At 39.6% G+C, this 10852-nt stretch overlaps 1 long non-coding RNA gene across 1 annotated transcript; it reads right to left on the reverse strand.

Annotated features, from left to right (window-relative positions):
- Positions 1-3180: 3180 nt before the first annotated feature.
- On the reverse strand, positions 3181-7660 carry LOC132091977 (uncharacterized). Its single transcript, XR_009422183.1, has 4 exons — positions 7362-7660; positions 7022-7070; positions 5596-5681; positions 3181-3313 (listed from the first exon to the last, which is right to left on the reverse strand). It is a non-coding gene; the product is annotated as an uncharacterized LOC132091977 (long non-coding RNA).
- Between the last annotated feature and the right edge of the window lie 3192 nt (positions 7661-10852).

The raw sequence follows: 10852 nt of genomic DNA on the forward strand, positions 1-10852 counted from the left end.
TTGTGGTGTGGAAAATTGTGCACTAATGTGTTTAATTTTATTAATGAAAAAAGTTGCAAAGTCGTCAGCTATTAGAGATGAAGCAGAAGGGGGAGGAGGAGGACAAAGAAGTGAGGAAAATGTTTTAAAAAGCATGCGAGAGTTAGATGAATTGTTAATTTTGTTATGGTAGTATGTCATTTTAGCAGAGGAGACAGTATTTTTAGTATTTTTAGTATATTTTTTAGTATTTTTGGACTTGCGCCACACCCTTTCAGCAGCTCTAAGCGGACGGTGTTTGCGTAGAACATCAGATAACCAAGGGGCAGAAGGGGTGTTACAGGCTGGCCTGAAAGATAAGGGGCAAACAGTGTCTAAACAAGATGTAAGAGTGGAGCAGAAAGTGTCAGTAGCACTGTTAGCATCCAAAGATGCAAACAGTTTAGGGGAAGGAAGTGAAGATGAAACCATTGCAGATAGCCGGGAGGGTGAAAGTGTGCGTAGGTTACGTCGAAAGATGACATGTGGAGGGGTAAGTGATGTGTCAGGGACCATGTTGAGGTTAAGAGTGAGGAGGAAGTGATCCAACGTGTGCAGTGGAGTAACCAGAACATGATCAGTAGAGCAGTTTCGTGTATAAATAAGGTCCAGGTGGTTGCCTGATTTGTGAGTAGCAGTAGTTGACACTGAGGGGAATGTATAAACAATGATCATCTTCTTTGTATGACCTGACAGCGTGTAGTGGATGATGATCAATCAGTTCTTTCACATCAACAGCAATCAAAATGTGAGTGGGTGTCACACAATATGAAAACAAATGCCTCTCAAAGCCTATTGTTTCCCATTTCTGAACAACAAGCTTTACTGATGGTGTTTTTGATGTTTGCTCCATCAACAGGATGGTTTGTAAGAGCCCAAACTGGGGTTCTCCATCTGTGTCGTAGGCAAGGAACACTGTCATGCCTGGTCGGTATCCTGTACCGTTTACCTTAACCCATTCAGGCACAAACACTTCACTGAACAGTGGGAACCCTGTCAAACCACTTTGGATGTTTTTAAATTCTTCTAAAGTGGCCAGAAAGGAACTCTGCCCTGGGCCAACTTCCACATTGTGGCTCAAAATTGTGCCAGAAAGAAAATCATAACACTGCATCATCTGATGCCGAAACGCCATTGTCTTGCAGATGTTGCGGAACTTGCATGTGATGTGACTAATCCGTTTAAAGAAACCATGTTTGGCCTCAAAGCGCATTGACCAAAACTGCATCAGGGGGCCTAGCTTCTGAATTGCTGTTGGGTAATGCAGCATGAAGTGGTGTTTTGGCCGCAAATGTAGGTGGGGAAAGAGCTCCAGAAAAAGGCAGTGATGCTCCTCAATGATCTTTCTCAAGAACTCTGTTGCTGGAACAGTGAGAGAAGGAGAAAAAATAAACTCCATACACTGGAGCAGGAGCAACAGAAGTTGCCACTCTTTGTTTCCCACTGGTATCAGGTCACCAATCATGGTAGGCAGTAACCTAAGTAAGCACCACATCTGAGCTGCAGATTGGTGCATAGACTTGTCTAGGTTTCTGAGGTCAGTTTTGCTTATTAGAGAAGGTTTGTTGCTTTTATCACAAAACCCATAATCAAAGCTTGTGATTCTGTTGTTCAGCTTGTCAAGCGTAAGATGTTTTTGTTCAATTAATGAACTCAAGACAAGTTTCACTTCATATGGCCCCACACCTTCAAGGATGTCATGCATTATGTCTGGAGCCACATTTTGAGTTACATGATAAGACATCAAGTTGTTCAGCACGCTGTCTCTTTTTAACTCTGTCTCAGTGGGGTTTCCTATGAGCAAATCTGCCTCATGACTGCAGATAATGCTCAGGCAATAGCATTACATCTTCTGATGTCTGAACCCGCAAGACATCTCTATGTGCTTTGCACCATCTGCAGACATAATTTCCAGAGAAGCTTTCAGAATAGCCAAGAATGGCATTTACACCCAAATTATCCCCCAAGACTTGGACAACCGCAAACTTAACAGTACCTTTGAAGTTTGGAGTGTTCAGAATGATGCCATCAGTCTCAAGAGACCTGAGTTCTGCAACAATCGGGCTTAACAGTGCATCAAGGCCATAGGTCTTTGCATCGTCAGTTTTGTACACTGCTAAAAGGAAATGTGACCGTAAGCTTGACAACAACTCTGGTGGCAGGCTCTTTATGATGAAATATAAAAAGCCTAACTTATGAGTCATAGTCTACAATCCCAGAGGATTGACAGTTTCACAGTCATCATTAAAGAGCAGAAGAGGGATTGAAATCTCTTTCAAGAAAAGTGGGTGTGTTTTACAGAACTACCCATCAAAGACATCCTGAAGTGCTTCTCTGTTTTTCTGCTGCCATGACAGCATGGTTTCCAACATGCCAGGAATGTTAAGTACCTGGGCTAAAATTTGCTTCAGTGGAATACGCTGAAACGTATCAGGAACAGCTACTTGTTTAACAATGCCTGTGGAAGATTCTGTTTGCTGTACATAAGAAACTCCAGGCAACCCTTCCTCAATGAAGGTACCTGATTTTGCAAAATACTGCATCTGTTTATAATCTGACTCCAGGCCTCTGAAGGGCTCTGCAGCATTTGTGAACTCCTGTCTGAGTTCCTCTACCTCTGGAGTATGTTCATGGCCAAATGTCTGAAATAATGACATGGTCTTTGATTGTAGTTTCCTGAAAATGTCACTAATTAAACTGGAGGTCTGTCGGACTACCAAGTTTATGGTGGAAAATGTCTGAGAAGGTTTAGATCTCAGGTTAGCTAGAAAAAGAGCTACATGTTTGGTAATGCTGTCCTGCTCCAAATCATCCCATTCATTTTCAGCATTCTGTACTGGTTCCTCTGTGCTATATAGGAGCTCAAAGGACTGGTCTGGACCACCACTGGCCTCACAAAGAGGCTCTTCGGCCTGGTCTCTATGCTGCAGTAGGTGCCTAATGTAAGACCTTATGTATGAAAATGTTCTGCCACAACCGTTTTCACTACATTGAAAGTATGTTGTGGAACTGTTTACATTGTGCACTGCACGTAAATGTGTAAAAAGAAACTTTGTGTGACCAGGAATCTGCCTTTTACATCTAAAGCATATAAATGGCATCTGTTCAACAAGGCAAAACTGCAGTGAGTTTTGTGTGAATAGTGTCTAATAATTAAGTATCCGACCCAGTTCTAGCAACTCACAAATTTTTTGTAGTATTTCAGGAACTTCAGCCTAACACCGATCCTTGGAATTAGGCATTTAATGGTCCCCTCATCTAAAAAGCAAAAACCTCTCCTCATCAATTGCCTGTTCTGAAAAAGAAAAACAAAAGAAACAAATTTTTTTACATTTACTTAACGTATGACTCTTCGACAGTTTACCAAAAACTATAACACCCAAAAGGAGGTTATATACATCAGTTTTGTGTTGTTTATTATATCTAGAGCCAGATGTACATAACCCTCACCCTCATTCTTCAAAATATCTTATTTTGTGTTCAACAGAAGAAAGTCATGGTAGTTTGGAACAACATCTGTAAGAGTAAATGACAACATTTTGCAGAAATGTAAATTAGCTCACTTCCAGCATAAAAAAAATCCTGATAATTTACTCACCCACATGTTATTAAAAATTCATGTTCAGTCAAAAATAAATTAAGGTTTTTGATGAAAACATTCCAGGATTTTTCTCCATATAGTGGACTTTAATAGTGGCCAACGGGCTGAAGGTTCAAATTGCAGTTTAAGGCTCAATCCCAATTCTATTTTATACCCCTTCCCCTACCCCTCCGCCTACCTCTTCCCCTTATCCCTTAAAAAGTGTCAAGGGGTAGGGGAGAAGATATTCCCCTAAGGATTGGGACACCACTATTATACCGTCACACGCCATCATTCATCGTCTAGCTCTTACGATACACACATATACTGGTGGGCTAGTGTGCATTAGAGCCTTTAAATATCGTTCTGTATTAATGAGCTGCTTACTGACACACACACGCGCGTATATCGGAAATCATGCAGCTCACACATCCAGGAGAAAATAAACTTGTCAACGCTTCCCCTCGACTTTTATTAAATACAGTTTAAATACTAAATCGCTACATTATATTTTCCAGTGACGAGAGCTGTTTTTAAGTAAACTCACTCTAAAAATATAAAGCCACAGATGCAACTTCCATTTCTCTCTCTCTCTGTCTCTCTCTCCAATAGGCAATATTTGAGAAAATGGTTTAGCGATTTCTAATTATTGGGGGGATTAGCCCACATCAATGTCTATGGCAGTTATTGCCCTGATCAGACATATGCTGTGGCACTATCATGCTGTCTGTAATGATATGACGTTAGCAAATATTAGAGATTGCAAACATTTCTTTGAGTAACATGACCGTTAATATTAACTCACAATTGAATGTAACATAAAACAAATGATTACTTTTCGTTAAAATCTTTATTTATGCCAAAAAAGCTTACATTTATGTGTCTTTTTGTTCACTGTAGCTGCCATGTTCCCGAGATAATTCATACCCCTTCGTTTTAAGTGTGGTCCCGAAAAATCTTCGTTTTAAGGGCTATCTGGTCCTTCCCCTTACCCCTACCCCTCCAACCAAAAGAGAATCGAGACACCCCTACCCCTTCGCGTGGGGTAGGGGAAGGGCTAAGGGGTAGAATTGGGATTGGGCCTAAATGCAGCTTCTAAGGGCTCTACATGATCTCAGCTCTAAAAAAAAAATATATATATATATATATATATATATAAATATATATATATATATATATATATATATATATATGTATGTATGTATGTATGTATATATTAAATTTATATACTTTTTAAACGCAAATGCTTTTAAAAAGATAATAAACTTAAAATATAAAAATATATTTAAATGTTAATCTATTTAGAAAATTACAGATCATTTCACTAGATAAGACTCTTATTTTTTGCTGGGATCATGTAGTGCCTTTTGAACCTGCAATCTGTTATGCAGAACTCTGTATGTATGGAGAAAAATCCTGGAATATTTTCCTCAAAAAACTTAATTTCTTTTTGACTGAAGAAAGAAAGACATGAACATCTTGCATGACATGGGGGTGAGTAAATTATTGGGAAATTTTTATTCTGGAACTAATCCAATTTTATTGGCAAAGAAACACCCACGCAAAGTAGATTGCACTTGAATTGTTAAATGCACAGCTACCTGCGTCTATAAATAACTTGCATCTGTGTGCAGCATTATTCTCTTTTAGAAAATATAGTATAGTATAGTGATTTTATTAACACAAGTCGTGGGGCAGGGCTGATAAGTTTCTGTACTGAATTATTGTATGTGTGTGTACAGGGTGATCTCAGATCTCTATGTGCAAATTACGTTTGCGTGTTTCAGTGAAACATTTTTAATATACAACTGTGAATAAGCTGAGATTGAACTACCTGTGCATTAAACAGATTTGTGCCACAATTTGCAGCTAATCAGAATTAAGTATTCAGACAGAGTATGGTATAATTTAAGAATAGTGTATGGCCTGTATGACTTTATTGGATGGTGAAAGGACAGGACAAATATGACATAACAGGAAATAACAGGGAAACTTACCTTCAAAACTATTAACAAGTTCTGGAAGCTGCCATTCAGTTAACTTTTCCTGAACAAAGCAATCCATCCATGCATAATCAAAACACCTAAAACACAAAAACACAGACCTTCACTTACAGCAGACAGTTTTATTTCTGATGCATTATTCGACCATCATTTCTCCTTTCAGTGTCATACATACAACATAATTTTAGTCAGTCAAAACTTATTTTGAGGTAAACTATCCCTCATAGTCAAAGAAATATTTATTTAATTACGGGTATTTGATCTTAAAAAACTGAATTGCCCCATAATCAGATTTAAAATATTTTTTTTTAATTATTCAATTAAATGGTGAGTAACTGATGACAAAATTTCCATTTTCATGTGAACATTGAAGGCATAGTAGCAAAGACTACAGATATATACAGTATACCTGAAAATGACTTTGATATTAGTGAATTACTGAAGGTTTACCTAGTGACATCTGGTGATGACAAATGCTGTCATGACATCAGGAATGTTGTTTCTGGCTCCAAGCGTCCACTTGTTTCAAGTCTTAACATACATTTATGAGTAACTATTTATTCGTATTACAAATAAAATAAGCTTTTAAATACTCAGGTGTACACTGTAGTCTGTGAGATCACACCATTCCGGATACCAATATTTTAAACATAAATAAATCGTTATGTCAAATAATAATTTAGGACTAATAATTAATAATTTGTCAAATAATGTTCTTAGAACAGTGGTTTTTATGGTGCAATCAAGCCCTCCTGGGAAGTTAGTATGTATGAGTCGACAAATCGAATAATGACATATAGGGTGCGAGTTTGCCATCTATTAGCTCTCTATATGAAGCACGAAATTTAGAGTCACAGAAAGAAAAACGTTTTGTTGAAAAATGCACAATACATTATATTCCAATCTAGGATGAAGTCATTACGTTCATTAACAATAATTTGGGACAAATGTAATGTAAAATTATGTGAGTGGCGGCGCTGAGGCGCTCTGTGCGGCAGGATTTTTAACAGCGCCCAAAGTTGCAGCTGGGATCCTCGGACAGTCGTCGGTGTGCAATTCACTCATAAAAAACTATTTGTGCTAAGTTTACAGATTAGGTGCAGCGCGGCGCGGTCCAGTGTGTGGCCGCCTTAAGCCTGGAGTAGCATTTTATTTCAAAGAATTGTTTTAGAAGAGGACCCTGCAAGCTAGGCTAGTAACGTTAGTTAGTTTGTTTTTCCCGCAATGAGGGTAAGTTAGGAGGAGAGGGCAAAACCTCAATAGTCACGGTTCGCTACTGGTCGGTCCTAACTAAAGGGTATAACCACAGTATTGTTACCGGATCTTTTTAATAATAGTAACAGCTGTTTTTTAATGGTTTATGGCAATTTTATAACCAATGTATGGCAATAATTCAAATTAGATGAGTTAAAAGTGTCACCTCGAGCGAAAGGCTGTGGGTTTGCCACCAAGGACAGTCAAGAGCAGGTCTGAGGGAAAAAAAAAAACTATGTATTTTAATCCAAGATTAATTGACACTCACCTGGATTTCAAATAATAATACTAATAAATAAATAAATGATTAGATATGTATTTTTATTGTGAAAAAAAAATGAAACTCACATCAGACAGAAAAAAAATACGTTAAACATTGTAACGTTATCTCTGGTTCTCGCAAATGCAGGATGCTTTATGATCCGTCATACAAATGATATTTTAAAAACAGAACGGCACATTTTTGCCAATCGGTAACGATTCAATGATAAAAGACCATTACAAACCTTTATTTCACCAGAAAAAAAGGCTGAAGTCAGTCTGCTTGAAAGGTGCACCTTAGAATTTCTCCTGCTAACGATCCAAAATGCCCGCGACAGATGACCTAAAAATTGGGTTGTTTTGACTTAGCGCTGCATGCAGTAGGATGGGGGGTGGGCAGATTTGTGTACAAAAGGTGGTTTTCTGAAATTTATTACCAGAGATTTGCTTAAAGGCTGTAATGGACAAAAATCTAATTTTAATAATCTAAAAAGGCAAGGAATGCGCGTTTACATCACATTGATCTCATGGCATTGAAATTAATTGACTTAATGGACTTTGAAGTAAACTATGTCATATAACAGTTAGTTTAGAAGAAATGTAAGACTTTGACAAAAGGGGTGTTTAAAACATAAAAACAACAGTAGAAAACGTATTTACTATCCAGCAGGCATTACAAACCAGCAAATCAAAACGAGCGAAGCTGGCGGTGCATTCAATGTCATGTAAACTTGACTGTTGTCGCACATTTTTTTTGCCTTTTTATAGCCCTCAGTATTATGTTATGTGTGTAAATATGTTAAAAAATACATGTTAAATGTATAAATATATTGATACGAACCTTATTTCTCCAAATATTACAGCATGTGTGTGGCATCCACCTCCACCTCGAATTCAGTCAGCCCGCGCTGCGCTGAGCCTGCGCTGAGTTGATTTGACCCAATGAGCTGGGTTATTGCGTCCAAGTGGGGGAGGGGTGCATTGATTCAGCTCTCTGTGAAAACGACCCAGAAAATAACCCAGCGGTTGGGTTACATAGAACTACCCAAAAACTACCCAAGACTGAGAAAATAACCCCCAAAAATTACCCAAATGGCTCAACCCAGCACTTGGGTAGAAAAAATAACCCAGGATTTTTTAGTGTGTGTGTACATAAAGGGTCCAGTTCTGGTGGTGATGGTACCTGGCTGCCACTTTTCCAGTCTGTAGTCACGTGCTAAGACTTCTTGTCCTACTTGGAAGTTTCTTATTTGTCTATTGTTCATGTGCACAAATTGTTTGTTTTCTACATCTCGTCGAACATCAGGTTTGATGAGATCCAAACGAGATCTTATATTCCTCTTCAGGAACATCATCGCTGGTGTTTTAACCAGTCGTGGAGTGGGTGGCATTTCTATACATGAAAAGGACATTTTCTATTTTGTGTTGGAGCGAGATGGTGTCATTATACATTGCTTTTATTGCTTTCTTGAAGGCTTGTACAAACCTTTCTGCCAAGCCATTAGTGGCAGGATGGTATGGTGCGGAAGAAATGTGCTTGACTACGTTCAGCTTCATGAATTTCTGAAACTCGTCTGAGACGAAGTGTCGTCCATTATCCGTACATATCTGTTCTGGCAGCCCGTTTCTGGAGAATATTGTTCTTAGCACAGAAACAGTCTTTTCGGATGTGGTTGTCTTCATTAGAACAACCTCAGGCCACTTAGAATGCGCGTCCACGGCGATCAAGAATGTGGAGTCCTTGAATGGTCCAGCAAAGTTGACATGCAATCTTTGCCACAGTGTCGACGGCCATTCCCAGGGATGCAAGGGAGCTAATGGTGGAGAGTTCTGGGTCCTTTGACATCCTGGACAAGCCTTTGCTAGATCCTCAATCTGTTTGTCGATTCCCGGTCACCACATGTAACTGCGGGCAAGGTTTTTCATTTTTACAGTGCCCAAATGTCCTTCATGCAGTGTATCCAGCATCTTACTGCGCAACTTGGAGGGAATGACGACTCGTAAGCCACACATTAGAGTTCTTTGACAGAGAGTTTCTCTCCTCGCTGTGAATGCTGGATACAGGGAGTTCCCTTGTGTCGGCCACCCATGTACAGTGATATCATAGACCGTAGACAAATGTTGGGTCATTGCGGGTTTCTCTCTGAATAGTGGCATTTGTCACAGGAAACTGGCTCACAATTGAGGTTTGAAACGCGTCAGCTGGATCCATCACCTTTGACTCTTCTGTCAACTTTAGTGGAAGACGTGACAAGCCATCAGCATTACCGTGTAGTTTGGTGCCTTTGTACTCGATATCATATTGGTGAGCACCCAAGAAGAGTGACCAATGCTGCAGCAGTGCTGAGGCCATCGCTGAGACACCCTTCCGAACATTGAAGATCGAGACCAAGGGCTGATGATCTGTGATCAGGGTAAACCGTTGACCATACAGATAATGGTGGAATTTTTTTACACCCCACACGAGACTAAGTGCGTCACGGTCTATTTGTGCATAGTTACGTTCTGCTGTCATTAGTGATCTAGATGCGAAGGCTATTGGTTTTTCAGTGCCATCTGGAAACTTGTGTGACAGCACTGCACCAATTCCATATGGTGATGCATCGCATGCCAGTCTGATAGGCATAGATGGGTTGAAGTGTGTCAGCACTTCATCAGAAGTTATGAGCCTTTTGGTCTCTTGGAAAGCTTGTTCACAGCTGTCTGACCATTTCCACTGTGTCTTTGTTTGCAACAATGCATTCAAAGGATCTAGTACAGTGGAGAGGTTTGGAAGAAATTTGTGGTAATAGTTCACAAGTCCGAGATATGATCGCAGTTGAGACACATTTTGTGGGTGTGGTGCCTTTAGCACAGCTTCAATTTTGTCTTGTGACTTGTGTAGACCATCTTTGTCTATCACATGACCACAGTAAGAAATCTGAGACTTAAAGAACTCACATTTTTCTTTGTTGGCTCTTAGTCCATACTCACACAATCTCATCAGCACCCACTGCAAGTTTTGGAGGTGATCTGAATCCATCGCTCTCTGCCACAAAGCAGGGGCTGAGGCAATTCCAAAAACAAGATGGTTGTACTGATAGAGCCCTTTATGTGTGTTGATGGTCAAGAATTTCTTGGATTTCTCATCCATCTCCATTTGGAGGTAAGCTTGGGCTAGGTCAATTTTTGAGAAGTGTTCTCCACCAGACAAGGATGCAAAAATGTCTTCAATGCGTGGCATGGGATACTGTACTGCATGAAGCGCTGGATTAATGGTCACTTTAAAATCAAATTTTCCAAATCCAAAATCCAAATCGCAAATACGCACATCTCCTGCTTTCCCTTTTTTGATCACTGGGACTATGGGTGTTGCCCATTCACTCCATTCAACCCTTGTCAGAATTACCATTTTTTCCAAATTATCCAGCTCTGCCTCCACCTTGGGACGAATTGCGTACGGTACTGGGCGAGCTTTAAAGAATTTTGGAGAAGTGTTTTCTTCCAACTCCAGATTTGCTTTTATTCCCTTAAGTGTTCCTATTCCTTTCTGAAACACAGGTTCTGCATTTTCTATAATTTGCACTAGGGTCTTTTGTGTCTCTTTGTTATTGACTTGCTGGGACACATCCAGGTTTTTTAATTGTGTGCCAGTCCACAGGTATTTTCCTCAGCCACTCACGTCCGAACAATGCAGGCCCTCCGTTTACCAACACATACAAGTTCAATTGCTGCTGATTTTCTTTGTACTTCACAA

This window comes from Carassius carassius, chromosome 18 (assembly GCF_963082965.1).
Source record: "Carassius carassius chromosome 18, fCarCar2.1, whole genome shotgun sequence".
In the NCBI taxonomy this organism is placed as follows: Eukaryota; Metazoa; Chordata; class Actinopteri; order Cypriniformes; family Cyprinidae; genus Carassius; species Carassius carassius.